This window comes from Triticum dicoccoides, chromosome 7B (assembly GCF_002162155.2).
Source record: "Triticum dicoccoides isolate Atlit2015 ecotype Zavitan chromosome 7B, WEW_v2.0, whole genome shotgun sequence".
In the NCBI taxonomy this organism is placed as follows: Eukaryota; Viridiplantae; Streptophyta; class Magnoliopsida; order Poales; family Poaceae; genus Triticum; species Triticum dicoccoides.
In genome coordinates this window covers 605,101,190-605,115,737 of record NC_041393.1, presented here as the reverse complement: position 1 = coordinate 605,115,737, position 14,548 = coordinate 605,101,190, and positions in this window count along the sequence as shown.

Here is a 14,548-nt window from a genome sequence, read left to right as displayed (position 1 = left end):
GAAGAAAATGATGACGAATCTGAATGTGCTTTGTCTTCGAGTGCTGAACTGGGTTGTGAGCAATCTTGATGGCACTCTCATTGTCGCAGAGGAGAGGCACATTCTTCACGTTAACGCCATAGTCCTTGAGTGTTTGCTTCATCCAAAGCAGTTGAGCACAGCAAGAGCCAGCAACAATGTATTCAGCTTCCGCAGTGGACAGTGATACGCAGTTCTGTTTCTTCGAGGACCAACAGACCAAAGATCGTCCGAGGAAATGACAAGTGCCAAAAGTTGACTTGCGGTCCACACGATCACCAGCATAGTCAGAGTCAGAAATCCAATGAGATCAAAAGCAGAGCCCTTGGGGTACCATAATCCTAGTGTTGGTGTGTGTGCTAGATATCGAAGAATATGCTTCACAGCCTTATGGTGTGATTCCTTCGGTGCAGCTTGAAATCAGGCACACATGCAAACACTAAGCATTATATCTGGCCTAGATGCACATAAGTACAATAAAGAACCAATCATGGAGCGGTATACCTTGTGATCGAAGTCAATACCATTTTCATCAGTGCATAGATGGCCATTTGTGGGCATAGGAATTTTTACGCCTTTGCAATCTTGCATGCCGAATTTCCTCAGTACATCTTTGAGGTATTTCTCCTGAGATATGAATATGCCATTGCGCTGTTGACGAATTTGAAGACCTAAGAAGAATTTCTTCAACTCTCCCATCATAGACATTTGATATTCTTCACTCATCATATATGTAAATTCATCACTATAACGTTGGTTAGTACAACCAAAGATAATATCATCAACATATATTTGGCACACAAACAGTTCACCATCATAAGATTTAGTAAAGAGAGTAGGGTCAAGTGAACCGGGTGTGAAGCCATTCTTCACGAAGAATTCCTTCAATGTATCAGACCACGCCCGAGGGGCTTGCTTGAGGCCATAGAGGGCCTTATTAAGTCTGAAGACTTTGTCAGGATTCTTTGGATCTTCAAAACCTGGGGGTTGAGCAACATATACTTCTTCCTCAAGCTTACCATTGAGGAATGCACTTTTCACATCCATTTGATATAAGATGATATCATGATGGTTATCATAAGCAAGTAATATGCGAATAGCCTCAAGTCTAGCAACAGGTGCAAAAGTTTCATCGAAATCAATTCCTTCAACCTGTGTGTAGCCTTGAGCCACCAGTCGTGCCTTATTCCTCACCACAAGGCCATTTTCATCTTGCTTGTTGCGATAGATCCACTTTGTGCCAATGATATTATGCTTGCAAGGATCTGGACGTTTGACCAGTTCCAAGACATTGTTGAGCTCGAACTGATGTAATTCTTCTTGCATAGCCTGAATCCACTCCAGCTCCAGAAATGCTTCATCTACCTTAGTGGTCTCTGTGATAGAGACAAAAGCATAGTGCCCACAAAAGTTAGATAAATGTGAAGCTTTTGAGCGTGTGAGAGGACCTGGCACTTTAATGTCATCGATGATCTTGTCAACTTGAACTTCTTTTGCAACACGAGGATGAGCTGGTTGTCGTCGAGGTATTTGATCATTTTCCTCAGCACCATTGTCTCCAGCATTATCTTCAGGTGCATCAGCTCGACGTTCTTCGCGTACTGGAATGAATTCTTCAGCAAATTCTTCAGTAGGAATGACATCCTCAGTTGCCTTGAACTTGATAGAATCCTCAGGTGCTGGTTCATTTAACACAGAAAGTAGGTGCTCTCTTTGCGAGCCATTAGTTTCATCGAACCGCACATCTACAGTTTCAACAACCTTGTGAAGAGCATTGTTGAAGACTCTGTAGGTGTGCGAGTCCTTTCCGTAACCAAGCATAAAACCTTCATGTGCTTTCTGTGCAAATTTAGAATTGTGGTGAGGATCTCTAATCCAACATTTAGCACCGAAGACTTTGAAATAACTCACATTGGGTTTCTTGTCAGTGAGGAGTTCATAGGCCGTCTTCTTGAAGAATTTGTGAAGATATACTCTGTTGATGATGTGGCACGCAGTATCAATTGCATCAATCCAAAAATGATGAGGCATTTTGTATTCATCAAGCATAGTGCGAGCCATCTCAACAAGAGTTCTGTTCTTGCGCTCCACGACGCCATTTTGCTGAGGAGTATAGGGAGCAGATAACTCATGAGTAATACCAAGTTCATCAAGATAGTCATCAAGACCGGAATTCTTGAACTCAGTTCCATTGTCACTTCTGATGTGCTTGATCTTCACACCAAAGTTGGTTGAAGCCCTCGAGGAAAAACATTTGAAGACTTCCTGCACTTCATGTTTGTAAGTAACAATGTGTACCCATGTATATCGAGAGTAATCATCAACAATGACAAAACCATATAGAGATGCAGCATTTGTGACTGCTGAGTAATGATTAAGTCTGAAGAGGTCCATGTGAAGCAATTCGAATGGACGAGTAGTGGTCATGATAGTCTTCGCTGGATGCTTGGCCTTGGTCATTTTTCCAGCTTCACAGGCTCCGCATAAGTGATCCTTGAGGAATTTGACATTTTCAATGCCAATGACATGCTTCTTCTTCGCAAGCGTGTGCAAATTCCTCATGCCTGCGTGACCAAGTCGTCGATGCCATAGCCAGCCTTCTGAAGCTTTTGCAAGTAGACACACGGCTGGTTGTGGTCCTGTAGAGAAATCAACAATATACAAGTCTCCTCTCCTAAAGCCTTCGAAGACTTTGGAATTGTCAGCTTCCATAATCACAACACAGCGATACTTGCCAAAGACAACAACCATATCAAGATCACAAAGCATTGAGACTGACATGAGGTTGTATCCTAAGGACTCAACAAGCATGACTTTGTCCATGTGTTTATCCTTAGAGATCGCAACCTTACCAAGACCCAATACCTGACTTTTGCCTTTGTCAGCAAAGATGATATGCTTCAGATGTGACGGTGATAAGGGAGCATCCATCAAAAGATTCTTGTCACCAGTCATGTGATTTGTACATCCACTATCCAGGACCCATTCAGTGGTTTTGGGTTGATCATCCTGTGGATGAATTAGTGTAACTTACAATCTCATATGCTTCATCAATGAAGAATATGATATCAAGTTCATCAGATGAAATTCATCAAGCAGTAAACAGATATAGCAGTATGAGGACGTGTGAAATGGAAGTTCATTTCATCATGATTAGCCTGCGTCCTTTCAGGTAATTTTGTCAGGTCCCCAGCAAATTCTTCAGACGTTAAAGCACGTCTGGAGACCTGACCCTGCAGAAGAGATTAGTTCTTTTTCTTCACCACCCACATCTGAAGGGGTGGCAAAGAGTTCATCACTCTGCGAGCACCATAAGAGAATGGTGGCATAGTGGCCAAACCATTTCGTTTCACATAAGAGGGGTTAGAGTAAGCATATGAATAAGCAGAGAAATTCTTCGAGGACTTATGAACATAATGATTTGAAGAATAATGTGCATATTCATAGCCCTTGGCTCTACCCTGCGAAACAGAGTTGTTAGCACGATGATAATCATATGAGGACTTTGATCCATTTGAGGAATTTAATCCATGTGAAGAATTAGGTCCATATGAAGAATTGGATCTGGGGTTCCTGTTCTTCACAAGTGGTGTCATGAGGACATTCACCTGAAGACTTTCAACATAACTTTTGGGAACCCAGATTTTCTTCATAGGGGAACCGTTCTTGCAGTTAGTCCCAACATATCTAGCAAATACTTCACCATTCTGATTTTTGAACAGTTTATAGTTGGAGTCAAATGACTCATCAGAAGAATGAGAAGATTCACATGTAAAGCCAGATAAGTTAGATGGATCAACTGGAGGTCCCTTTGCAGCAACCCATGAGGTTTTGGGGTACTGCTCAGGTTTCCAATATGTTCCATCAGCATTGAGTTTCCTCTCAAAAGCAATACCCTCTTTCCTAGGGTTTCTGTTGAGGATCTGCTTTTTGAGCACATCACAAAGAATCTGATGCCCTTTGAGGCTTTTGTACATGCCTGTTGTGTACAATTCCTTCAACCCTGCATCGTCAGTGATACTAGCAATGTCCTCAGATGAGGAATTAGTGATAGCAGAGGCAGGTGAAGAATTTGTAACAGTTGAAGCATTTGAACATTCAGGTGATGAATTAGCAGATTCACGTTCAATGCACTTTAAGCATGGAGGAGCAAATTCTTCTTGAGTAGCGTTGATTTGTTGAGCAAGTAATGAATCGCGCTCGTTCTGAAGATCTTCATAACTCACTCTTAGCTTCTCAAGATCTTGCTTTCTTTGAAAAAATTCACAAGAAAGTTTCTCATGATCAGATAAGAGAGTGTTATGATGACTTTGAAGGTTATCAAACCTAGACTGAAGTCTCTGAAGATTTTCAGTCAGGGCTTTAGTGCGATCCATTTCTTCACCCAACATATCATCACTTTTGTCTAGCATGTTTTGAACCTTTTCAAAAGCCCTTTGTTGTTTTACAGCAATCTTAGCAAGTTTAGAGTAGCTGGGCTTGAGATTCTCATCAGATTCATTTTCACTAGATTCAGAGGAGGTGTATTTGAGTACCTTTGCACCTTTTGCCATGAAGCAATAGGTGGGAGCGTAGTCATCATTATCTTCATCAGGCTTGTCGGTGGGGTCAGTTTCTTCAGTGTTGAAGATGGACTTGCTAACGAAAGCAGTAGCGAAGGCCAGACTCAGCACACTAGATTCGGATTCTTTAGACGCCTCCTCTTCCTCATTTTCCTTAGATTCAGCTTCAGAGTCCATTTCCTTGCCAATGAATGCCCAGGCCTTCTTGGAGCTGCTCTTCTTGTGAGATGAAGACTTCGAGGATTTTGATGACGAAGATTTTGACGATTTCTTCTTCTTCTTCGCATCATCAGAACTGTAATCCTTGTATTTCTTCTTCTTCAATTCCTTTTCCCACTGAGGACAATCTTGAATATAATGACCAGGTTTCTTGCATTTGTGGCACAGCCTTCTCTTATAGTCACTTGATGAGGAATCACTGCTTCTTGAGGATTTTCCAAAGCGACCACGTCCTGAGAACTTCTAGAATTTCTTCACGAGCAGTGCTAGCTCCTGGCTCAATTCTTCAGGATCACCAAGGCTACTACCAGAGTCCTCACATTCAGACTCAGACACAACCTTGGCCTTCAGGGCACGTGGTTTGCCATAGCACGAACCATAGAGATTTCTCTTTTCAGCAAGCTGGAACTCGTGAGTATTTAGCCTTTCGAGGATATCGGCAGGATCAAGAGACTTGTAGTCAGCCCATTCTTGTATCATCAGACCCAGAGTATCAAATGAGGAATCAAGTGATCTCAACAGTTTCTTCACCACCTCATGGTCAGTGATGTCAGTGGCACCGAGGGCTTGAAGCTCATTTGAGATGTCAGTGAGGTGATCAAAGGTTTGTTGGACATTTTCATTGTCGAGTCTTTTGAAGCGGTTGAAGAGATTCCGAAGAACATCAACTCGAGAGTCACGCTGAGTTGAGACTCCTTCATTCACTTTGGACGGCCTATCCTAGATAAGCTTATCAGTTTCCAAAGCACTCACTCTTCCATACTGTCCTTTACTCAGATGGCCACATATGATATTCTTCGCTTGAGAATCGAGTTGCTTGAATCTCTTCACATCGGTAGCGTTCAGTGAGGGTGTGACAGAGGGAACACCATTTTCCACAACATACCAGAGATCGTTGTCAATTGCCTCGAGATGCATTCGCATCATGTTTTTCCAGTAGGGGTAGTCCGTCCCATCAAAGGTAGGACACCCAGCCGAGACCTTGATCATACCTGCGGTCGACATAACTAAAACTCCAGGCGGTTAAACCAAAATCACACAGAACAAGGGAGTACCTTGCTCTAATACCAATTGAAAGTGCATTATGTCGACTAGAGGGGGGGTGAATAGGCGATTTTTCCGAATTCTTCACTGAGGAATTTACCGGTGAGGAAATTCCTTAGCGAAGAACTACTAGCAGCGGAATAAGTACTCAGAAGTAAGCATAACAGAATACAAGCATGGTCATCATGATGAAATGAAGACAAGCACAGAGTAGAGAAAGCGTAATCACAGGATAACACAAGATGAAGACAAACAGACTGAAGAAATTGAACTGAGGAAATTGAGAAAGTCTTCAGTCAAAGTCTTCAAACACAGATATGAACAAACACTCAACACAGTAATGAGGAAATGAAAGGGTTGAGGAAATAGAACCAGTTAGCTTGGTGAAGACAATGATTTGGTAGACCAGTTCCAACTGCTGTCTCAGTTGTACGTCTGGTTGGAGCGGCTGAGTATTTAAACTCGAGGACACGCAGTCCCGGACACCCAGTCTTTGAGCACGCAGCTCAGGACACCCAGTCCTCACCGTATTCTCCTTGAACTAAGATCACGCAGATCTCGTCCAATCACTCATGGTAAGTCTTCAGGCGACTTCCAAACCTTCACAGACTTGGTCACTCGGCAATCCACAATTCCTCTTGGATGCTCTAGACCTTGATGCCTAACCGTCTGCAAGAAGCACAGGCTTCAAAGGTAACAAGCGTCGGATCCACGCAGGATCAATTTCTTCAGTGATGCTCAATCACTTTGGGTTTGTAGGGGTTTGGTTTTGGGTTTTCCTCACTTGATGATTTTTGCTCAAAGTCCTCGGAGGATGGGTTGCTCTCAAATGACAAGTGTCAAGTTCTCTCGGAGCAGCCAACCAGCTAGTGGTTGTAGGGGGCGGCTATTTATAGCCTAGGGAGCAGCCCGACATGATAAGACATAAATGCCCCTCAATGATATGACCGTTAGGTGGATGAGATATTTTGGGACAGCTGGCGTGCAGCACAGCAACGGTCGAAAATTTGACTCTCAAATTCCTCAGGGCTATCATGTTCCTCACTGTATAGGTAATTCGCACTAACGAATTCCTAACTCCTCAGTCAGAAGAAATTCATCAGTGACCAGAAGAACTTCGTCTCTGTCACTGAAGAAAGTGACTGAGCTGTATGAGATTTCCAAAGGCTTCACTCGAAGGGATTGGTAGGTGTAGGATTTTGAGTTGAGCATCACATGGAAAATTTTCCTTAGTATTTCCTCGACCCCCTTTAACAGTACGGTGTTTCCTATGACTCAAGAAAGATAAAATGAAACTTCGAAAACAAAAGTCTTCACGCTTCATGTTCCACAAATGAATACCAAGTCTTCAAGGTCACACCAATTTCTTCACTTTCAAAGTCTTCAGAAAGTCTTCAGAATATCAAAGTCTTCAGTTGAAGAACTTCATTTTTAGGGGTCGACTTTCTCTGTAAATATCAAACTCCTCATAGACTTATAGACCTATGTATACTCACAAACGCATTAGTCCCTTAACCTATAAGTCTTCAATACACCAAAATAACTAAGGGGCACTAGATGCACTTACAATGTTTTTGCATCTTGTTTACTTAGAACGATGGTAGTAAATAAGATGATCCATCATAATAATTTCAAGAAAGTGTTCCCCCTAACTGTGCGTCATTGCAAAAGTTCATTGTTTCGAAGCACCACGTGATGATCGCGTGTGATAGATTCTAACGTTCACATACAACGGGTGTAAGACAGATTTACACATGCATAAACACTTAGGTTAACTTGACGAGCCTAGCATGTACAGACATGGCCTCGGAACACAAAAGACTGAAAGGTCGAACATGAGTCGTATGGAAGATACGATCAACATGGAGATGTTCACCGATGATGACTAGTCCGTCTCACGTGATGATCGGGCACGGCCAATCGACTCGGATCATGTATCACTTAGATGACTAGAGGGATGTCTAATATGAGTGGGAGTTCATTGAATAATTTGAATAGATGAACTTAGTTATCATGAACTTAGTCTAAAATCTTTACAATATGTCTTGTAGATCAAATGGCCCACGTTACCCTCAACTTCAACGCGTTCCTAGAGAAAACCAAGCTGAAAGATGATGGCAGCAACTATACGGACTGGGTCCGGAACCTGAGGATCATCCTCATAGCTGCCAAGAAAGATTATGTTCTAGAAGCACCGCTAGGTGAAGCACCCATCCCAGAGAACCAAGACGTTATGAATGCTTGGCAGTCTCGTGCTGATGATTACTCCCTCGTTCAGTGCGGCATGCTTTACAGCTTAGAACCGGGGCTCCAAAAGCGTTTTGAGCAACACGGAGCATATGAGATGTTCGAAGAGCTGAAAATGGTTTTCCAAGCTCATGCCCGGGTCGAGAGATATGAAGTCTCCGACAAGTTCTTTAGTTGTAAGATGGAGGAAAATAGTTCTGTCAGTGAGCACATACTCAAGATGTCTGGGTTGCACAACCGCTTGACTCAGCTAGGAGTTAATCTCCCGGATGACGCGGTTATTGACAGAATCCTCCAGTCGCTTCCACCGAGCTACAAGAGCTTTGTGATGAACTTCAATATGCAGGGGATGGAAAAGACCATTCCTGAGGTATATTCAATGCTGAAATCAACGGAGGTAGAGATCAAGAAAGAACATCAAGTGTTGATGGTGGATAAAACCACTAAGTTCAAGAAAGGCAAGGGTAAGAAGAACTTCAAGAAGGACAGCAAGGGAGTTGCCGCGCCCGGTAGGCCAGTTGCCGGGAAGAAGTCAAAGAATGGACCCAAGCCCGAGACTGAGTGCTTTTATTGCAAGGGAAGTGGTCACTGGAAGAGGAACTGCCCCAAGTACTTAGCGGACAAGAAGGCCGACAACACTAAAGGTATATGTGATATACATGTAATTGATGTGTACCTTACCAATACTCGTAGTAGCTCCTGGGTATTTGATACCGGTGCGGTTGCTCATATTTGTAACTCAAAGCAGGAACTGCGGAATAAACGGAGACTGGCGAAGGACGAGGTGTCGATGCGCGTCAGGAATGGTTCCAAGGTTGATGTGATCGCCGTCGACACGCTGCCTCTACATTTACCTACGGGATTAGTTTTAAACCTCAATAATTGTTATTTAGTACCAAGTTTGAGCAAGAACATTGTATCTAGATCTCATTTAATACGAGATGGCTACTCATTTAAATCCGAGAATAATGGTTGTTCTATTTATATGAGAGATATGTTTTATGGTCATGTCCAGATGGTCAATGGTTTATTATTAATGAATCTCGAACGTGATGTTACACATATTCATAGTGTGAATACCAAAAGATGTAAAGTTGATAACGATAGTCCCACATACTTGTGACACTGCCGCCTTGGTCACATTAGTGTCAAGCGCATGAAGAAGCTCCATGCTGATGGACTTTTAGAGTCTCTCGATTATGAATCATTTGACACATGTGAACCATGCCTCATGGGCAAAATGACCAAGACTCCGTTCTACGGAACAATGGAGCGAGCAACCAACTTATTGGAAATCATACATACTGATGTGTGCGGTCCAATGAGCGTTGAGGCTCGCGGAGGATATCGTTATGTTCTCACTCTCACTGACGACTTGAGTAGATATGGGTATGTCTACTTGATGAAACACAAGTCTGAGACCTTTGAAAAGTTCAAGGAATTTCAGAATGAGGTAGAGAATCAACGTGACCGAAAGATAAAGTTCCTACGATCAGATCGTGGAGGAGAATATTTAAGTAACGAATTTGATACGCACTTAAGGAAATGTGGAATCGTTTCACAACTCACGCCACCTGGAACACCTCAGCGTAACGGTGTGTTCGAACGTCGTAATGACACTTTATTGGATATGGTGCGATCTATGATGTCTCTTACCGATTTACTGCTATATTTTTAGGGATACACTCTAGAGACAACTACATTCACTTTAAATAGGGCACCTTCTAAATCTGTTGAGACGACACCGTATGATTTATGGTTTGGGAAGAAACCTAAGCTATTGTTTCTAAAAGTTTGGGGATGCGATGCTTATGTCAAGAAACTTCAACCTGAAAAGCTCGAACCCAAGTCGAAAAAATGCGTCTTCATAGGATACCCTAAGGAAACCATTGGGTATACCTTCTACCTCAGATCCGAAGGCAAGATCTTTGTTGCCAAGAACGGGTCCTTTCTGGAGAAAGAGTCTCTCTCGAGAGAAGTAAGTGGGAGGAAAGTGGAACTTGATGAAGTACTACCTCTTGAACCGGTTAGTAGCGCAGCTTCGGAAGATGTTCCTGTGGTGCCAGCACCAACTGAAGAGGAAGTTAATGATGATGATCAAGGTACTTCGGATCAAGTTACTACTGAACTTCGTAGGTCCACGAGGACATGTTCCACACCAGAGTGGTATGGCAATCCTATCCTGGAAATCATGTTGTTAGACAACAGTGAACCTTCGAACTATGAAGAAGCGATGGCTGGCCCAGATTCCAAAAAATGGCCTGAAGCCATGCAATCCGAGATAGGATCCACGTATGAAAACGAAGTATGGACTTTGACAGACTTGCCTGATGATCAGCGAGCGATAGAAAACAAATGGATCTTTAAGAAGAAGACATACGCGGATGGTAATGTTACCATCTATAAAGCTCGACTTGTCGCTAAGGGTGATCGGCAAGTTCAAGGGGTTGACTACGATGAGACATTCTCTCCCGTAGCGAAGCTAAAGTCCGTCCGAATCATGTTAGCAATTGCCGCATACTATGATTATGAGATATGGCAAATGGACGTCAAAACGGCATTCCTTAACGGTCATCTTAAGGAAGAACTGTATATGATGCAGCCGGAAGGTTTTGTCGACCCTGAGAATGCTAATAAGGTGTGCAAACTCCAGCGATCCATTTATGGGCTGGTGCAAGCATCTCGGAGTTGGAACATTCGCTTTGATGAGATGATCAAAGCGTTTGGGTTTATGCAGACTTATGGAGAAGCCTGCGTTTACAAGAAAGTGAGTGGGAGCTCTGTAGCATTTCTCATATTATATGTAAATGACATACTTTTGATGGGAAATGATATAGAACTTTTGGACAGCATTAAGGCCTACTTGAATAAGTGATTTTCAATGAAGGACTTTGGAGAAGCTGCTTATATATTAGGCATCAAGATCTATAGAGATAGATCGAGACGCCTCATAGGTCTTTCACAAAGCAGATACCTTGATAAGATATTGAAGAAGTTCAATATGGATCAGTCTAAGAAGGGGTTCTTGCCTGTGTTGCAATGTGTGAAATTGAGCTCGGCTCAATGTCCGACCACGGCAGAAGATATAGAAGAGATGAGTGTCATCCCCTATGCCTCAGCCATAGGGTCTATTATGTATGCCATGCTGTGTACCAGACCTGATGTAAACCTTGCCATAAGTTTGGTAGGAAGGTACCAAAGTAATCCTGGCAAGGAACACTGGACAGCGATCAAGAATATCATGAAGTACCAGAAAAGGACTAAGGACATGTTTCTCGTGTATGGAGGTGATGAAGAGCTCGTCGTAAAGAGTTACGTCGACGCTAGCTTTGACACAGATCTGGATTACTCTAAGTCACAAACCGGATACATATATATTTTGAATGGTGGGGCGGTAAGCTGGTGCAGTTGCAAGCAAAGCGCTGTGGCGGGATCTACATGTGAAGCAGAGTACATGGCAGCCTCGGAGGCAGCGCATGAAGCAATTTGGGTGAAGGAGTTCATCACCGACCTAGGAGTCATACCCAATGCGCCGGGGCCGATCAAACTCTTCTGTGACAACACTGGAGCTATTGCACTTGCCAAGGAGCCCAGGTTTCACAAGAAGACCAGGCACATCAAGCGTCGCTTCAACTCCATTCGTGAAAATGTTCAAGATGGAGACATAGATATTTGTAAAGTACATATGGACCTGAATGTAGCAGATCCGTTGACTAAACCTCTCCCTAGGGCAAAACATGATCAACACCAGAATTCCATGGGTGTTCGATTCATCACAATGTAACTAGATGATTGACTCTAGTGCAAGTGGGAGACTGTTGGAAATATGCCCTAGAGGCAATAATAAAATGGTTATTATTATATTTCTTTGTTCATGATAATTGTTTGTTATTCATGCTATAATTGTGTTATCTGGAAATCGTAATACATGTGTGAATACATAGACCACAACATGTCCCTAGTGGGCCTCTAGTTGACTAGCTCGTTGATCAACATATAGTCATGGTTTCCTGACTATGGGCATTGGATGTCATTGATAACGGGATCACATCATTAGGAGAATGATGTGATGGACAAGACCCAAACCTAAGCATAGCTCAAAGATCGTGTAGTTCGTTTAGCTAGAGCTTTTCCAAATGTCAAGTATCATTTCCTTAGACCATGAGATTGTGCAACTCCCGGATACCATAGGAGTGCTTTGGGTGTGCCAAACATCACAACGTAACTGGGTGACTATAAAGGTGCACTACGGGTATCTCCGAAAGTGTCTGTTGGGTTGGCACGAATCGAGACTGGGATTTGTCACTCCGTATGACGGAGAGGTATCTCTGGGCCCACTCGGTAATGCATCATCATAATGAGCCCAATGTGACCAAGTTTCTGGTCACGGGATCATGCATTATGGTACGAGTAAAGTGACTTGCCGGTAACGAGATTAAATGAGGTATTGGGATACCGACGATCGAATCTCGGGCATGTAACGTACCGATTGAAAAAAGGAATTGTATACGGGATTGCTTGAGTCCTCGACATCGTGGTTCATCCAATGAGATCATCGAGGAGCATGTGGGAGCCAACATGGGTATCCAAATCCCGTTGTTGGTTATTGACCGGAGAGGCGTCTCGGTCATGTCTGCATGTCTCCCGAACCCGTAGGGTCTACACACTTAAGGTTCAGTGACGCTAGGGTCGTAGAAATATAAGTATGCAGTAAACCGAAAGTTGTTCAGAGTCCCGGATGAGATCCCAGACGTCATGAGGAGTTCCGGAATGGTCCGGAGGTAAAGAATTATATATAGGAAGTGAAGTTTCGGCCATCGGGAAAGTTTCGGGGGTTACCGGTATTGCACCGGGACCACCGGAAGGGTCCCGGCGGTCCACCGGGTGGGGCCACCTATCCCAAAGGGCCCCATGGGCTGAAGTGGGAGGGGAACCAGCCCCTGGTGGGCTGGTGCGCCCCCCCTTGGCCCCCCCTGCGCCTAGGGTTGGAAACCCTAGGGGTGGGGGGCGCCTCCACTTGCCTTGGGGGGCAAGCCACCCCCTTGGCCGCCGCCCCCCTTGGAGATCCCATCTCCTAGGGCCGCCCCCCTAGGGGGGCTATATAAGGAGGGGGGAGGGAGGGCAGCCGCACCCATGCTCTTGGCGCCTCCCTCTCCCTCTCACAGAAGCTTGGCGAAGCCCTGCCGAGATTGCTGCTGCATCCACCACCACGCCGTCGTGCTGCTGGATCTTCATCAACCTCTCCTTCCCCCTTGCTGCTGGATCTTCATCAACCTCTCCTTCCCCCTTGCTGGATCAAGAAGGAGGAGACGTCTTCCTCAACCGTACGTGTGTTGAACGCGGAGGTGCCGTCCGTTTGGTGCTAGGATCTCCGGTGATTTGGATCACGACGAGTACGACTCCCTCAACCCCGTTCTCTTGAACGCTTCCGCTCGCGATCTACAAGGGTATGTAGATGCACTCCTCTCTCTCGTTGCTAGATGAACTCATAGATTGATCTTGGTGAAAGCGTAGAATTTTTTTATTTTCTGCAATGTTCCCCAACAAGCGCCCACTGCCACCGCCCGCCGCCTGACGCCGCCCGCCACCCAGCGGCCCTCCTCTCTCCTTCCTTCCTCCTCCCACCTTCCTACTTCCTTCCCCTTCCTCACCCGCTCACGACGGCAATGGTCCAGCCGCCCGACCGGCGTCGCCGGTGCACCGTCCCTCCGGTCTCCTCCTCCCTCCTCCTCTTCCATCCTTCCATCCTCCTCCCTTGCTCGCGGTGGCCCTGGTCCGCCAGCGCCGGCGCACCGACCCTCTGGTCTTCAACTCCATTTCCTCCTCCTCCTCCTCCTCCTCCTCCTCCTCCTCCTCCTCCCCCTCCATCATCCCCATATATCCTTCCCTTTTCATGATTTTTTTCATGTTTTTTGTGATGTAGTGATTAATAGCACATCGAGGTAGTCTAGTAGAGGCTTACTAGGACACAGTGTAGTTTATGTATTCACATATGTATTTAAGTTTCCGATCAATACAATTCTAGCATGAATAATAAACATTTATCATGAATGGGAAATATGATAATAACCATTTTATTATTTCCTGATACGTCTACAACATATCTACTTTTCCAAACACTTTTTCCCTTGTTTTGGACTCTAACTTGCATGATTTGAATGGAACTCACCCGGGCTGATGTTGTTTTCAGCAGAATTGCCATGGTGTTATTTTTGTGCAGAAAGAAAAGTTCTCAGAATGACCTAAAACTTCACGGAGTCACGTTTTGGAATTAATAAAAAATATTGGCAAAAGAATCAACAGAAGAGGGCCCATACCCTATCCACGAGGGTGGAGGGTGCGCCCCCCGCCTCGTGGGCCCCTGGACCTCCACCGATCTCAACTCCAACTCTATATATTCACGTCCGGGGAGAAAATATATTAGAGATAAGGATTCATCGCATTTTATGATATGGAGC